General features: G+C 44.4%; 1 long non-coding RNA gene, 2 other non-coding genes and 1 pseudogene across 3 annotated transcripts; all 4 read right to left on the bottom strand.

Annotated features, from left to right (window-relative positions):
* Positions 1-8,860: 8,860 nt before the first annotated feature.
* LOC102408113 lies at positions 8,861-11,407 on the bottom strand. Its single transcript, XR_003104215.2, has 5 exons — positions 11,248-11,407; positions 11,027-11,065; positions 10,767-10,806; positions 10,103-10,305; positions 8,861-9,747 (listed from the first exon to the last, which is right to left on the bottom strand). It is a non-coding gene; the product is annotated as an uncharacterized LOC102408113 (long non-coding RNA).
* LOC112583096 lies at positions 10,408-10,474 on the bottom strand. Its single transcript, XR_003107444.1, has one exon. It is a non-coding gene; the product is annotated as a small nucleolar RNA SNORD52 (small nucleolar RNA).
* Positions 10,911-10,973, bottom strand: LOC112583099. The gene has a single exon (XR_003107446.1). It is a non-coding gene; the product is annotated as a small nucleolar RNA SNORD48 (small nucleolar RNA).
* A 659-nt stretch (positions 11,408-12,066) lies between the features above and the next one.
* Positions 12,067-14,134, bottom strand: LOC102396092 (annotated as a pseudogene).
* Between the last annotated feature and the right edge of the window lie 1,132 nt (positions 14,135-15,266).

Below are 15,266 nucleotides of genomic sequence, written 5' to 3'. Positions count from 1 at the left end.
TTAGGGAAGGAAGATCCTGCAACAAAAACAGAACTTGTTAAAATAATCCTTATCTTCCTTTAGCCTCCTCACGTAGTTTAGACACTTTCCCACAATTGCCTCTTTCATTCAACCTAACATATAAGCAAGTATGTTTTGCCATGTCTTTGGGCTTTCATTTTTTTTATGAAGGCTTGTGTTATGTAAAACTTAAATATGTATACTTTTCTCCTGTTAATCTGTCTTTGTCAGGTTGATTTTTCAGAACGAGCCCGGGACCCTAAGAAGGTCAAGGAAAACTTTCCCCTCCCCTACACAGGCAAAGATCATCAATGGATGCCAAAATCATTAGGTTAATTGTGATGGAGGTTGGATATTCATTCACATGGTGCTGAAACCAAGGGTAGTCAGCAGTTAGCTATTAATAAGTAATAATAGTAACCTGCCTTCACTGATCAAGCTCACTTTGTTTTTACAGAAACTTGCCTGTCCTCCAAACACCACATAGCCCAATGTTTGCCCAAGTTGTTTTTTGAGACTTGGAGCTGGCTGTGTCTGGTTTGAGCTAGAGCCAGTTAAGACGCTCCATCTGGACATGCACGAGTGTCTGCTGGATGACACTTTGACATCAGAGGGACAAAAGCTTCATTCTCAGAGCTTGCAGTCATTTTCTAACACAGGTCCCAATAAGAGGCCTGTAGCTTAGTTGTTCCCGTGCAGAATGTTGATCACAGTACCTCTTATCTCCAATTACCTTTCACCACACCTCAGCTTTATCCCATGAATATCCCAAGCCCCTTGTCTTTTGGGAATTAAATTTGAGGCTTGTCCTCTCATCCCTTGGTTGGCTGCTTTATGAATAAGCCCTCTGCTGCAAACCTAGCATTTGGCTTGCTGTGCATCAGGCAGACAAACATGGTTTGGTAACACTGCCAAAGAAATAACCTATCTTGCCACTCAAAAGGGCAAAAAGTACTTCTACAAGGAAGAGATCCTGGGGGTTGCTACTTTAACCGGGTGATCAAACTAAGGTCAAGAATAATGGAACAAGTAGACATTATGATCCCCCTGACACAAAGCCCTGTGAAGTACATAGCATTTGGTAGACTGAAAAAAATGATCGCCTAAAAGATATCCCTGAAGGACAGGGAAGCCTGGCGTGCTGCAGCCCATGGGGTCGCAAAGAGTCTGACATGACTGAATTGACTGAACAACAACAAAAGATATTCATGCCTTAATCCCTGGAACGTGTGAAGGTTATCTTACATTGGGATAAAGAGGGTCTTTGCAGATGTGATTAAATCAAGGGTCTTGCAATGGGGAGATCCTCCTGGGTTGTCTGGGAGAGCTCTAAATGCAATCACACTTATCACTCTAAGAGGGAGGCCGAAGAAGACCCAATACACACAAGTATAGAGGAGGAAGCAGTGTGACACAGAGGCAGAGACTGGAGTGATGTGGCTGTCACAGCAGTCCAAGTGCGGGTTGGAAAAGAATTTCCAGACACAGAGCATTTCAGAAGGGAGTGGGTTTATTAAGAACAAAGAGCAGAGATAATGAGAGTGCTGAGAGCACAGCAGGCCGATCTCCTAACAGACCAGGGAGAGTCAATGGGATGCTGTTAGAACAGTGGGCCAGCTCAAGGGAGAGCTGACCCATTTCATGAGTTAGTAGCCAATTTTTATAGTCTCCAGACAAAATTCCTGCTGGAAGAGTGGCATTAGGTAATGGGTTAGGGCACTGTAGAGTGACTACCAGAGTGGGCATTTTTGTTTAACTGGGGTCAGGAAGCTTGATGATGATGATCAGCAAGCTTTTGACAACAGTTACAAAGGGGCTCAGTCAGTTTCAGAAGTGACCTTGGTTCTGGGCTCTACTTCCATGGCCTTGGTGCAAGATCTCACACTTGTGACCTTGGGATGAGACTCCACACTGGCCACAAGTCAAGTTATGCCAGCAGCCACCAGAAGCTGGAGGAACAGATTTTTCCCTCATGTCTCTGGAGTGGGCCAGGCCTTGTGGACACCTTGAGTTTTTTGTTTTGAACTTCTGGCTCCCAGAATTGTAAAGGACGACATATCTTTTTTTTTAAAACCATCAAGTTTGTAGTAATTTGTTAAAGCACCCATAGGAAACTAATACCTGGTGTCATTCATGAAGTATTCTTGCCCAAACCATGTAATCAGAATCTAATTAGGCCTTTAAGGGAATTCCCTGGTGGTCCAGTGGTTCAATCCCTGGTTGGGGTACTATTAATAAGATCCCACAAGCCGCTCAATGCAGCCAAAAAAAAAAAAAAAAAAGGAATCTAATTAGGCCTTTAAGAGTAATTGCTAGGTTAAAGAAAAAGCAGAACCCTGAGGAACAAGTTAAAAACACCATGAGAGTACAGTTTGATGAAACCAGTATGTGGAATATCCTACAAAACAACTGCCCAAGTCTCTTCAAAGGATCATTGTCACAGAAAGAAGGGAACTGTTCTAGAATAAAGAGACTAACAAGATCTAACAGTAAAATAAAGTGCTTGATCCTTGATTCAAGAATACTGGCCCTTGAAAGAACAATTACCATAAAAGATATTTGGGGAACCGTTGAAAAAATTTGAATATTGATTAAGTATTAAGTAATATTGTTGTTGTTGTTTAGTTGCTAAGTCATGTCTGACCCTTTTGAGACCCCATGTACTGTAGCCCGACAGGCTTCTTTGTCCATAAGATTTCCCAGGCAAGGATACTAGAGTGGGTTGCCATTTCCTTCTCCAGAGGATCTTCCCAACCCAGGGATCAAACCTGGGTCTCATGCATTGACAGGTGGATTCTTTACCACTGAGCCATCTAAGAAGCCCATTAAGTAATATTAGGAATTATTAATTTTCTCAGACATAATCATATTGCAGGCAAATGTCCTTAGATTTTGGGTATGCATGCTGAAATATTTAAGCATAAAATGCCTTGATCTCTATAATTCACATTGAGATGCACCTGCTAAATATATATATTTTATGTGTGTGTATATGTATACACACATATATAATTTAATATATATATATATTTTTTTTCCATTTGCCATATTTTCAAATGTGGGAAAATGTTGCAGTACTGGATTAGGTGGTGGGTATACGGGTATTTATATTCTTCCTACTGTTTTAAAAGTTTCCTAATAAAAGAAATGTAAGAAGCAATCAGACTCTTTTAAAAGGAGATTGTAACAGTTGCTCAGCTTCCTTTAGAAATCAGGACTTCCCTGGTGGTCCAGTAGTTAAGAGTCTGCCTTGCAGTGCAGAGGTTGTAGGTTTGATCCCTGGTCTGGTCAGGGAACTAAGATCTCACATGCTACAGGGCACCTAAGCCCGAGTGCCACAGTGAAGATCCCACATGTCTCAACTAAGACATGATGCAGCCAAACATTAAAAAAAAAGAAAAAGCAACTATAGAAGCAATCAACCCAGTGTGGAGCTCAGCCTCTCCCTGCATGCTGCTGGGAAATGGGAGGCTCCAGGTCCCGGGTGGTACCCGACATTGTTGCATGGCCTTGTAAAGACAGCTCCCTCTGTGGTTATTTATCAGCACATAACTGTTTGATAACTGGCTGACATCTCTATCGTCACTATATTTAGAAGTTAATGGTTTAATGACAGGCAATAAACAGCCTTGAAATGTGACCTATTCTCACCTGAGAGTCATCTGACAGGGGCCAATAAAATTTAACACTTTTAAGAGTCAGCAGGTACTTTAACCCTTAGGATAATCTCTTTGTCCTATTCTTCGGGAAATAACACAATCAGAAGACTATTTTGGGAAACTATGACGTTAATGGTCAAAGTACAATAAACAAAGTAACAGGGACTTCCCTGGTGATCTAGTGGCTAAGACTAGTTCCCTAGTCAGGGAACTAGATCCCACATGCCGTGACTAAGACCCGGTGCAGCCAAATAAATTAACTAAATAAATTAAAAAAGAAAGAAAGAAACAGATGGCCCTGAGCTGCTGAAAGCTACATGCCCACAGATGCCACTGGACAGAACTAGCCACTGTGTCTGCAATTGTTCTCACTGGAGCATTAAAACAAACCAGCAAGATGAGAGCAGCTCTAAGCAAGCAATGCCAAATGCTGGAGTGGCTCATTTCATCTTTCCTATCAATTCCTTTTCATGTTACTCATTTCTGTTTTCTCTACTCCACATTATGGATGATTCTTCCAGGTTACTAATTCTCTACCAGTGGATTGAATTAGCCTCTTTATCTCTTTGAACAACTTTAGTCTCAGATTCCAGAAGATCTCCAGTTAAGGTAAGAGGTCCTCGCTCCTATGGCTGGAGGGACCTTTACAATCTCTCGTTTCTTGTTTTCTCGAACCTCCCTCGAACAGGCGGGTGGCAGTGGGCACAACTGAGGGACTCTGGAGAGACTACTCCTCAGCATGCCCCAAAGGCGCTATCTGCTGAGCCCCAGTAGCTGTTACACAAGCCGGTGGGGGTTCTTCTGTCCTTTCTCTTCTCTGTGCCAAGGATCAGACCAATGAAACTGTGAGCACCGGTCAGATATTTAGCAAATTTTCCGGCGGGCTATGAAGGGGATTCCTTGGCACATTTTCCCCACTGCTTTTTCCTCCTGTCCTTCGGCTCTCTCCTGCGACTCAAGCCTGGCCAAAACTAATGAAACTCAGGCTCTGATGTCTCATTGCAAAAATTCATTGAGAGACAAAGCGATAAGAGGTGGATTTGTTAGGATCCAGAGAGAAGCCACGCTTCAGGGTGTGAACCATTGCCGAGGGCAAGGGCTGGGGCCATGGAATTAGGCCTGGCTAGGTTTTGGAGAAGGCAATGGCACCCCACTCCAGTACTCTTGCCTGGAAAATCCCATCGGCGGAGGAGCCTAGTAGGCTGCAGTCCATGGGGTCGCAAAGAGTAGGACACGAGTGAGTGACTTCACTTTCACTTTCATGCATTGGAGAAGGAAATGGCAACCCACTCCAGTGTTCTTGCCTGGAGAATCCCAGGGACGGAGCCTGGTGGGCCGCCATCTATGGGGTCGCACAGAGTCAGACACAACTGAAGCGACTTAGCAGCAGCAGCAGTCTCCAAGCATGCTCCCCATCTGAGTTTCTTGGTTGTAAAGTCACCTACTGATTTGTTCTCCTGAGGATGTTTTTTATTTTGGCTCATCTTGCTAACAGTTGTCTTCCAAGGGAGCTCCCTGTCTGGAGGCATCCCTGGGGCTGACTTAAGCTTTTGCCTGTGTTCAGCCCTCTGAGATTCACAGGTTCCAAACCACATTTAAGTTATTAAGTAGTTCTGACATACAAAAATATGAATTGCACAACGAGCTCCCATAGACCCTCTGTATACTTCCTTGAATACATCTCTCCATACCCACCCCACCTTGAATTTAGCATTTAACAATCCTATGCATTTTTTTACTGTGATGCCATGCTATGCTATGCTAAGCCACTTCAGTCGTTTCCGACTCTGTGCGACCCCATAGACGGCAGCCCACCAGGCTCCCCCGTCCCAGGGATTCTCCAGGCAAGAACACTGGACTGGGTTGCCATTTCCTTCTCCAGTGCATGAAAGTGAAAAGTGAAAGGAAAGTCGTTCAGTCGTGTCCAACTCCTAGTGACCCCATGGACTGCAGCCTACCAGGCTCCTCCGTCCATGGGATTTTCCAGGCAAGAGTACTGGAGTGGGGTGCCATTGCCTTCTCCGTTTTACTGTGATACTTAACTCCGAACAATGCATATATTTTAAATTTATTTACAATGTTAATTTCTGCTATATAGTGAAATAATTCAGTTATACATACATATGTAGTGTGTATATATATATATACACACACACACACACACACATTCCTTTTCATATTCTTTCTCATTAGACTTATCACAGAATATTGAATATAGTTCCTGTGGTACACAGTAGGACCTTTAGACAATGTGTTATTTAGTGATGTTTTCACACTACATACTATTTTTCTGTGATTTACTTTTTTCCTTCATATTGTGAGATTAATCCACACTGGTATGTTAGGCATATTACCTCTGCATGTAACACATGGTATATTGTAAATATACCATTTTCCTACTGGAGAACACTTGAGCCTCTTTTTTCTCCCCCATTACAATCAGTAACATCAAGGATTCATGTACATTAATCTGTGTGACTGTGTTTAGGGTGTGTTACCAGAAGTGGAAACACTGGGTTGAAAAGAACACACCTCATTTTTAGTAGGTACACAGCACACGTGAGAGAGCACACAGAGAAAAACAGTTTATTTAAGATTGAAGTGAGGCAGAAAGCAGGGTTTCCCTGGAGACTCAGACTGGAAAGAATTTGCCCATAATGGGAGAGATTCAATCCCTGGGTTGGGAAGATCCCCTGGAGAAGGGAATGGCTACTCACTCCAGTATTCTTACCTAGAGAATTCGAGGGAGAGAGGAACCTGGCGGGCTAGTCTATGGAGTTGAAAAGTCAGACACAACTCAGGAACATTTTCACTTTCAAGGCAGAAAGACAGATGGGTATCCTGTCTGAGGAGTGCAGTAAAAATTAAATACACATATAGGACAGATCTGGGTCTTTGTTTACACTTGTCCAATTATCTTTTTTCACACCTGACCAGTCCCTAAGACCCTCCCCAAGATGTGTGCAACTTTTTGCCAAGGTGGAGTCCACCGCAGACGCCTGTGGAGGGATATCTGAGCTTATCATGGGGCAGCATCCCCTCCTTTTTTGACCCCCAAGGAAACTTCCTGCGAACGTGCAGACAGGAAAGTTTTCCTTGACCTTAGGAGTGGTCATCTTAAGTCTTTATTTTAGCAGAACTCAGCTCAGCTTCTGCCACTAGCTTTGTCCTCAGAGTGTCTGGGTGAGAACAAAGATTCAATTTTACTCCACTTGACAAACACCAGCTGTCCAGCCCAGGTGCCCATCTATCTCCTACCACAATACCTGTCTGTGACCTTAAGCAAATAGACCACCTGACCTGCCTTTTGAGAAACCTGTATGCAGGTCAGGAAGCAACAGTGAGAACTGAACATGGAACAACAGACTGGTTCCAAATAGGAAAAGGAATACATCAAGGCTGTATATTGTCACCCTGCTTATTTAACTTATATGCAGAGTACATCATGAGAAACGCTGGGCTGGAGGAAGCACAAGCTGGAATCAAGATTGCCAGGAGAAATATCAATAACCTCAGATATGCCGATGACACCACCCTTATGGCAGAAAGTGAAGAGGAACTAAAAAGCCTCTTGATAAAAGTGAAAGAGGAGAGTGAAAAGTCGGCTTAAAACTCAACATTCAGAAAACTAAGATCATGGCATCGGGTCACATCACTTCATGGCAAATAGATGGGGAAACAGTGGCTGACTTCATGAAATTGAAAGACACTTACTCCTTGGAAGGAAAGTTATGACCAACCTAGACAGCATATTAAAAAGCAGAGACATTATTTTGCCAACAAAGGTCCGTCTAGTCAAGGCTATGGTTTTTTCCAGTAGTCATGTATGGATGTGAGAGTTGGACTATAAAGCTGAGCGCCGAAGAGTTTATGCTTTTGAATTGTGGTGTTGGAGAAGACTCTTGAGAGTCCCTTGGACTGCAAGGAGATCCAACCAGTCCATCCTAAAGATCAGTCCTGGGTGTTCATTGGATGGACTGATGTTGAAGCTGAAACTCCAACACTTTGGTCACCTGATGGGAAGAACTGACTCATTTGAAAAGACCCTGATGCTGGGAAAGGTTGAGGGCAGAAGGGGATGACAGAGGATGAGATAGTTGGATGGCATCACCAACTCAATGGACATGGGCTTGGGTAGACTGGACTGAAGATTAAAGAAACCAAGGTCAGAGAATAACAATGGGAGCAGGTGACCTTGCCCTGTAGGAGTACCTAACAAGGCAATTTCAAGGAGGAAAAAAAAAACTGGCAAAATTGACTTAAATAGAAGTTGGAAAAAAATCTTTGCTGGTGACCAAGCTGTAAATGTTACACAGAAAAATAAATGCAAAAGATGTGCAATTTTTAAAACATGACTTATTAGATACAGAAATTGATACACTCCAGCTAGAACAGTGATGGTAGATATAGACAAACAGGCAGTCTGAAGGAGACTGTCATTTGGAGTATAAACTGGGACAAGGCTCCCCTAGTGGTCCAGTGGCTGAGACTCCACACTCTTAATGCTGGGGACACAGGTTCAATCCCTGTGGTCAGGGAACTAGATCCCACATGCCACAATTAAAGACCCTGGATGCTTCAACTAAGACCTGGCACAGCCAACTAAGTAAACTAACATTAAAAAATAAAGTGGGACAACTTCACGGAACATACACTATTACTTTTAAAAGCCCAGATCCTTTAACTCTGAAATTCTACTTTTGGAGAAGTATTTTGGAACACAACTTCAAATGGGTACAGGGAATCAGACTGGTTTATAGCTTGAAAGTGAAAGAAAGTGAAGTCGCTCAGTCGTGTCTGACTCTTTGCGACCCCATGGACGGTAGCCTACCAGGCTCCGAGATCCATGGGATTTTCCAGGCAAGAATACTGGAGTGGGCTGCCATTTCCTTCTCCAGGAGATCTTCCCAACCCAGGGATCGAACCCGGGTCTCCTGCATTGCAGACAGATGCTTTACCATCTGATCCACCAGTGAAGCCCAAGGTTTATAGCTTGTAAGAAACTCAAATGCCCCCTACCAAACAAATGTACAATACAGCTTTAGCACAGCATACTCTATACGTGCTAGTGGGGAATCACCTTTATGACAGTGACAGAAAGGAGCAAAGGGTCCTTTTTCTCCAATTTTTTAAACTGTGGTGAAATACACATAAAATTAGCATTATAATTAATAAATCATTAATAAAACACACATAAAATGTTTACCATTAAAAAAATTTTATTGGGGTATAGTTGATTTACAATGTGTTAGTTTCAAGTATACAGTAAACTGAATCAGTTATACATACACTTTGGGATCCTCTTCTCTTATAGACTACTACAGAGCACTGAATTTCCTGTGCTATACTGGTCTTTATTAGTTATCTATTTTATACTTAGTGGTGTGTATGTATCAATTCCGATCTTCCAATTTATCCCTCCCCAAATCTTTCCCACTTCTAGGCATACAGTTCAGTGGTAATAACTATGTTCATAACATTGACCAATTATCACCACCATCCATCCCCATCAACTCTTTCACCTTGTAAAAGTGAAACAATACCCATTAAATACTTCTTCACTTCCTCATTCCCAGCTCCTGACAATCAGCAGGATTATTCTTCTTCTAAGAATATATCCAGACAACCTATGTTTTCACCAATTCATCAAAAAGAAAACTGGATGATTGTGTTAATAGTATAATTAAAACCTCAAATATTAAAAATATTATGGTACTCCATCTAGAAATCCTCAACACTGGTGTCAATATATGACAAACCTAATTTTAGTTTTTTGTAATGTAGCTGGAAAGAGGTACATACAGCTAGATGTCAACTGATGCTCATTCACTTTCACATCCCTAAACCTTTCTGTACCCTCTTGTTTTTACTCAGACCCACCTATTTTTATTTGCTTTAAAACATTTTATTGCAATCTTTCTAATAAAGATCACCTAATTGATTTTGGTCCCCAAACTTCTAATCAGCCCATCCCCTCTGCACCGGAGTTTGACAGCTGCTCACACAGGTTCATGCAGGAAACATGTGAAGTTCCAAGGATCTGACCAACACCAGGTAGGACATCCTCTGCATCAGCAAAATCCTAAAACTTCATAAAAGAAATACATATTAAAAACATGCAAGTAGCTGGCCTTAGAGCATCAATCTGTTATAGATACAGGGACAGACTGGTAACTAACAGAGAACGGTGATTAGCCAAAAAGGACTTGCGGCAGTAATCGCTTTCTAGTATATACAGATATCCAATTATTACAGGGTGTATCTGAAACTAATGTAACTATATACCAATTTTACTTTTTAAAGACAATTGCCACACAAGAAGGAAAGAAGCACGAGTGGATCAGGTGGTTTCAAAGATCCTCAGAGAAGCGCTCAGAGACCCTAGTCCAACCAGTTCATCACCACCACTCTGGAGCTGGGAGAAAAACAAGGAAGGGACTTACCACAGTACCAGGCAGAAGGCATGCTGCTCTCCACTTCTTGTCACAGCCTGTTGCTGAAGTGGCAGGAACCACCACCTGGACATCCCAGCCACCCCTAAAGTGCTTCTCCAAGAGAATTCTAAACCTTAGGCCTTCAGTCACCAGGTTAGCCTGGAATCTCTGTGAAGGGGTACTGCCCTGGCTGGGCTTCCAAAGCTCTCAGGCTAGAAAAAAGATGAAAGGAGGACAACCAATGAGAAAAACAAGCAGACTTACAGCCTTCCCACCAGCCCTTCTCAAATATCCAAGTATCCAGTTCCCTAAATGAGTCAGAAATCAATTTTGACATCAAGACCAGTATCAGAGACTCTAGTCTGAGAAATCATCATTCCCAATTTAGGGAGATCTGGATCAAGAAAAGCATTAGCATCTAGAACATTCAGAGATGATAGCCCCAACATAAGGATTTATCAAATTATGAGTTTAGCGATGAGTTTAGTTCAGGAGAGAAAAGGAGAAAACAAACTTAGAACTGCAGAAAATACCTCCATCAAGAAAGCACCGTATGTAGGGTAACATACTAGGAAATGGGGTGGAGAAAGCAGGTTTAGTAAGGCTGAGAAAAAAAGTTCGAAGAGTTAAAAAAGATAACCTGTGAAGAGACAGCAGCATAGCTAACACTTACCCTTCTTTTAAAAATAACACACCGGTGGACGTTTTAACTCCTAATGGAGAAATGAGACACACAAATACCAGATCAACAACAGTTCTTGAACTTCTCCCCGCGCCGAAATACCAAAGATCCCAGCCCGGGTCGGGGGGTGGAGGTGGTCAGCGCGCTGCGGTGATGGCGTCAGCGAGACACTCAGAATCACCTGGAGTCATCATCACCCCCATCCTCCCGCAGTGAAACCGCCACCCATTCCAGCTGCACAATCCACTCACCCTCGTGGTGCCTCGGACCCTCCTTCGAGAATCAGGAGCCTGGAAAGAAAGCAATTACTCAGCAGAGACCTGGGCGACTCCAGACGAGTTCCCCGTGCCCTGGGCTGGGTCAGTTCCAAGCAGTGGCGTCACAGAGACTTCAGAAACTCTAGTCTGTATTAATAATTCATCCCGCTCAGCCCGAGACTGCGGCTCCCCCACTCAACGGGTTCCCCAGGTACCTGCACGCGGTAGCTGTGCAAAGACGGCGCAGGCGGCAGCCTCCCCCTGGTTTGGCGAAGGTTCCGCAGCAGACTACTGGGGAACCGCCGGAGAACCATTTCTACTCTCCGCGTGTTCACCGAACAAAGAGAACCACAGGGGCGGGGCCAGGGCTATTTATTTACGGCGGCGCGGCTTCGGGGCCTGATGGGCATGGCTGTCTTCTGAGATGCCTGTCTCGACCCGCAGAATGTCCCTCAACACTCGTCCACACAAGACTAAAGCAATGTGAAAGAGAGGCACGAGAGAATGTTTCACATTCTTCTGGGCAAATATTCGGAAACGTTTTGTGAATTTTTAAATACAAAGAACAGGTGACCTGACTGGCCAGGCCGGAGAAAGTCCCAAGCGCTGCCCGGTGGGCGCACACTTCCTGGATGGCCTCCCAGGAGGACTAGTCCCAGCTTGTGTAACCCGAAGTCTTGTCTTTAGTTCTCACGTGTCCCACCAAGGCATTGGGGTCATTCCAAGGGACTGTCATCCCGCTGTGTCTAGCCAGCGAAATCTGAATTCGCACCCCCCCCCCTCCTCCAGCCCACAGACCTGTCACGCACATTATTTCTTGTCCTTTTTTTCTTCTTTTTTTTTTTAATATTTATTTATTTCTTCATTTGACTGCACCAGGTCTTAGTTGCAGCATGTGGGATCTAGTTCCCTGACCAGGGATTGAACTTGGGGCCCCTGAATTGGGAGCCTGGAGTCTTAGCCACTGGACCACCAGGGAAGTCCCTCTTGTCCTTTTTTAATAAACAGCTTTATTAAGGTATAATTTTGTCTACTGCGGGGGGGGGGGGTGGTGCTGGGTGGGTGGGGCAGCACAACCTGAAGGTTCAGAATTCTGTTTTATTCTTCAGGCAAAACTGAGGACCTTGAAATACGTATGCTGTCCTGTGTGAAATAGACAGCTAGTGGGAAGTTGCCCTGTAACCCAGGGAGCTCAACCTGGTGCTCCGTGAGGACCTGGAGGGGTGGGATGAGAGTATGGGGGTGGGAGAGAGGTTCAAGAAGAGGGGAATATATGTATACTTACGGCTCACGTTGTACGGCAGAAACCAATACAACATTGTAAAACAATTATCTTCCAATTAAATGTCAAACACACACACGCACACACAAAACTGAAGACTTGAGCCCAGGTTGCAGTCTCTCAGCTCCGAAGAGGAAATGGAGAAGCCAGGCTATATAGGGTTTTTGCAACAAAGACCGTGTAGTCAGCTTTAAAAAATTAACTGTTAATTAAAGAAAATCAGACATCTCAAGTCAATGAATTTACTCTTTTTCTGTGTATGGGAAGATGCAAAAGTCTGGGCTTGTAAAAGTAATTCCTCAGCTATCGGGCTGGTATCCTGTGTTTCCCCAACCTTATTCTACATGGGGTGCACCGTTGTAGGGTAGGGGGTGGCTGCGTCCACAATTTTTCCCTCTTGCACAACTGAAACTCTGTACTTGTGAACAGTTACTCCCCATTTCCCTCTTCTTCATGTCTTTTTTTTTTTTTTTTTTTCATCCCACAAACCATTATTAGAGACCTCTCTGTGCGACTCCAAATCCTTCAGCTCATATGTCCCCGGAGAGGGCTCTGCCCCTTGTCCTAGGAAGTGGCTCCACCTATGGGTGGCTCAAGGAGTACACACACAGGCATTTCAAAACGGGCTTCAAATACTCATCAGAGCGCCTTGCAAAGGGACTGGGTGAGAGTGTGTTACATACGAGCTAGGGCTAGGGTGCCCTGAGAGAGAAGGGACCAATCCATCAGGGCAGCTGGGGTCCCCCACCCCCAACCTGGGATAAAGGAACCAGTTAAGAGCCCTCTCTGGCGGGTCCCATGGGCCAACTGGGAGCCAGCTCTTGCTTCCAGGTAGATCATTCCAGAGGGAACAGAGGACTGCCCACGGAGGCACTTCCTTAGTGATATTGCTGATAGTTGGGGTAGCCTCGGGCCTTGGTACCCTCCTTTGGGGGCAGCTGGTTGGGGTTCTCCAATAAGGGGAGTGCACTGAGGAACTGCTGGATAGTGTAGTGAGTGTGGAGGATGCCAACACGCTGGATGAGGGCCAACAGAATCCCCCCCACCTCAATCATTGCTGAGCCCACCATCACCAATGAGCCACTGAGGGCAGCTAGCACAGACCTGTCAGTGCTTCACTGGTAACAGAGTTCCAGAAATCTTCCTTGCCCCGCAGCTACACCAGACCCGTGGATGGTGGAAAACAACTGCCCCACTCCCACCCACACATCGCGAAGCTACCTCCAGTCTGAGGGGCTTTGCTCTTTAACAGCATTGACACTGCCTCTCAATCGGTGCCGAATTCCTACAGGGTCATTGCGGAAACCCTTCATGGCCTGGAAGACTTTATCGCAGGTAACACCCATAATGAAGGTTCCACTGCAATCATCCACAGTTCTCCATGGGCAAGGCTCCTGAGCAAGCGAACTCCTCCATGGCTCATGTCTTTTTTTTTCTAAGTTCTGTGTTAATTACTTTGGCTAAGCCTCACGGCTTGTGGGATTTTACTTCCACCAGGGATCGAACCCAGGCCCTGGCAATGAAAGCACTGAGTCCTAACCGCTGGAGGGCCAGGAAATGATGCCCTGATGTTGCTTTCTAATGAGCCATTTCCCTAGTGAGGACTCATGAAATTAATTGACCCAGCTTCAGGAATTCTCTTTTTTGGCCTATTAAGCCGTTGGTGGCAATTTCCCTAAAGTTTAGCATTACTACTGCTGCCAGTGAATCAACACTTTAAGGCCTTTCCAGCTTTGATTCACAGCAGAAAATCCCTTGCCACCAGCTGCTGCTCCTGGAAGCACTAACACCTTCCTCTCCTCCGTCTCTCTTGTCCCCATACCTCTAAAAAATAATCAGGACTAGCCTCTGGTACAGTGGTTTTTCTCAACTTTGGCTGAAACATCGTGGTGGCTTTAATTCTACAATGCCTTGGCCTACTTCCCAAGACTCTGACTCTTGTGGGGACAGCCGGGGCAGGGGGAGGGGGGGGCACGGTGTGAGTATTTCTTTAGCCTCCCAAATAGTCTCAATACATCACTACATTTGTTGCTTGTTGTTGCTAAGTCACTTCAGTCGTGTCCAACTCTGTGTAACCACATAGACCGCAGCCCACCAGGCTCCCCCGTCCCTGGGATTCTCCAGGCAAGAACGCTGGAGTGGGTTGCCATTTCCTTCTCCAATTCATGAAAGTGAAAAGTGAAAGGGAAGTTGCTCAGTCACTCTGACTCTTCGCAACCCCATGGACTGCAGCCCACCAGGCTCCTCCGTCCCTGGGATTTTCCAGGCAAGAGTACTGGAGTGGGGTGCCATGGAACATAACAGCTATGGAAAGTCACTAATTAAAAACTAGGTAAAGAGCTGCAGCACTACATTGGCAAACCCTAACTCCAATGATTTGAAGTTAAAAGATTTGAGGGACTATCCTGGCAGTTCAGTGGTTAAGACTCCCATGCTTCCACTGCATGGGGTGAGGGTTTAATCCCTGGTCAGGGAACTAAGATCCTGCATGCCCCTCTGAGCAGCCAAAAATAAGATGGTTTACTTTTAAAGATTTATTCTATTATCTGACAGGTTCAGTTTTTAAAAACTTAAGCAAGCCCCCAATTTCTGCTGCTGCAGCAGTTAAACTGCACATATTATGAAGTTATGGTCAGAACATACAGCATCATATTATAGTTCATATATCTTGTTAGTAAGACCAGCCTTTGAGAATTGGCCCAGGAACCAGGACTATACTTTTTTTTTTTTTTACCTTTACAAACTTTTCCTTAACAAGGCTTCCCATACTTTGTCATTCCTAAAATGTTTTGGTTTCCCAGAGGGGAATGATTTATTGGAAAAATACACAACATGAAACTTTAAGTTGTGTGATTCTGGAGTTGGTATTCGCAGGCTCAGTTTTTGGAAGGAAAGAGGCTGAGATTCTAATCAGGCTAAAGAAAGTGTTGCTTCGCAGATGGCTCAGTGGTA

This window comes from Bubalus bubalis, chromosome 2, assembly GCF_019923935.1.
Source record: "Bubalus bubalis isolate 160015118507 breed Murrah chromosome 2, NDDB_SH_1, whole genome shotgun sequence".
Lineage (NCBI taxonomy): Eukaryota > Metazoa > Chordata > Mammalia > Artiodactyla > Bovidae > Bubalus > Bubalus bubalis.
This window is presented reverse-complemented; position numbering and strand designations above follow the sequence as displayed.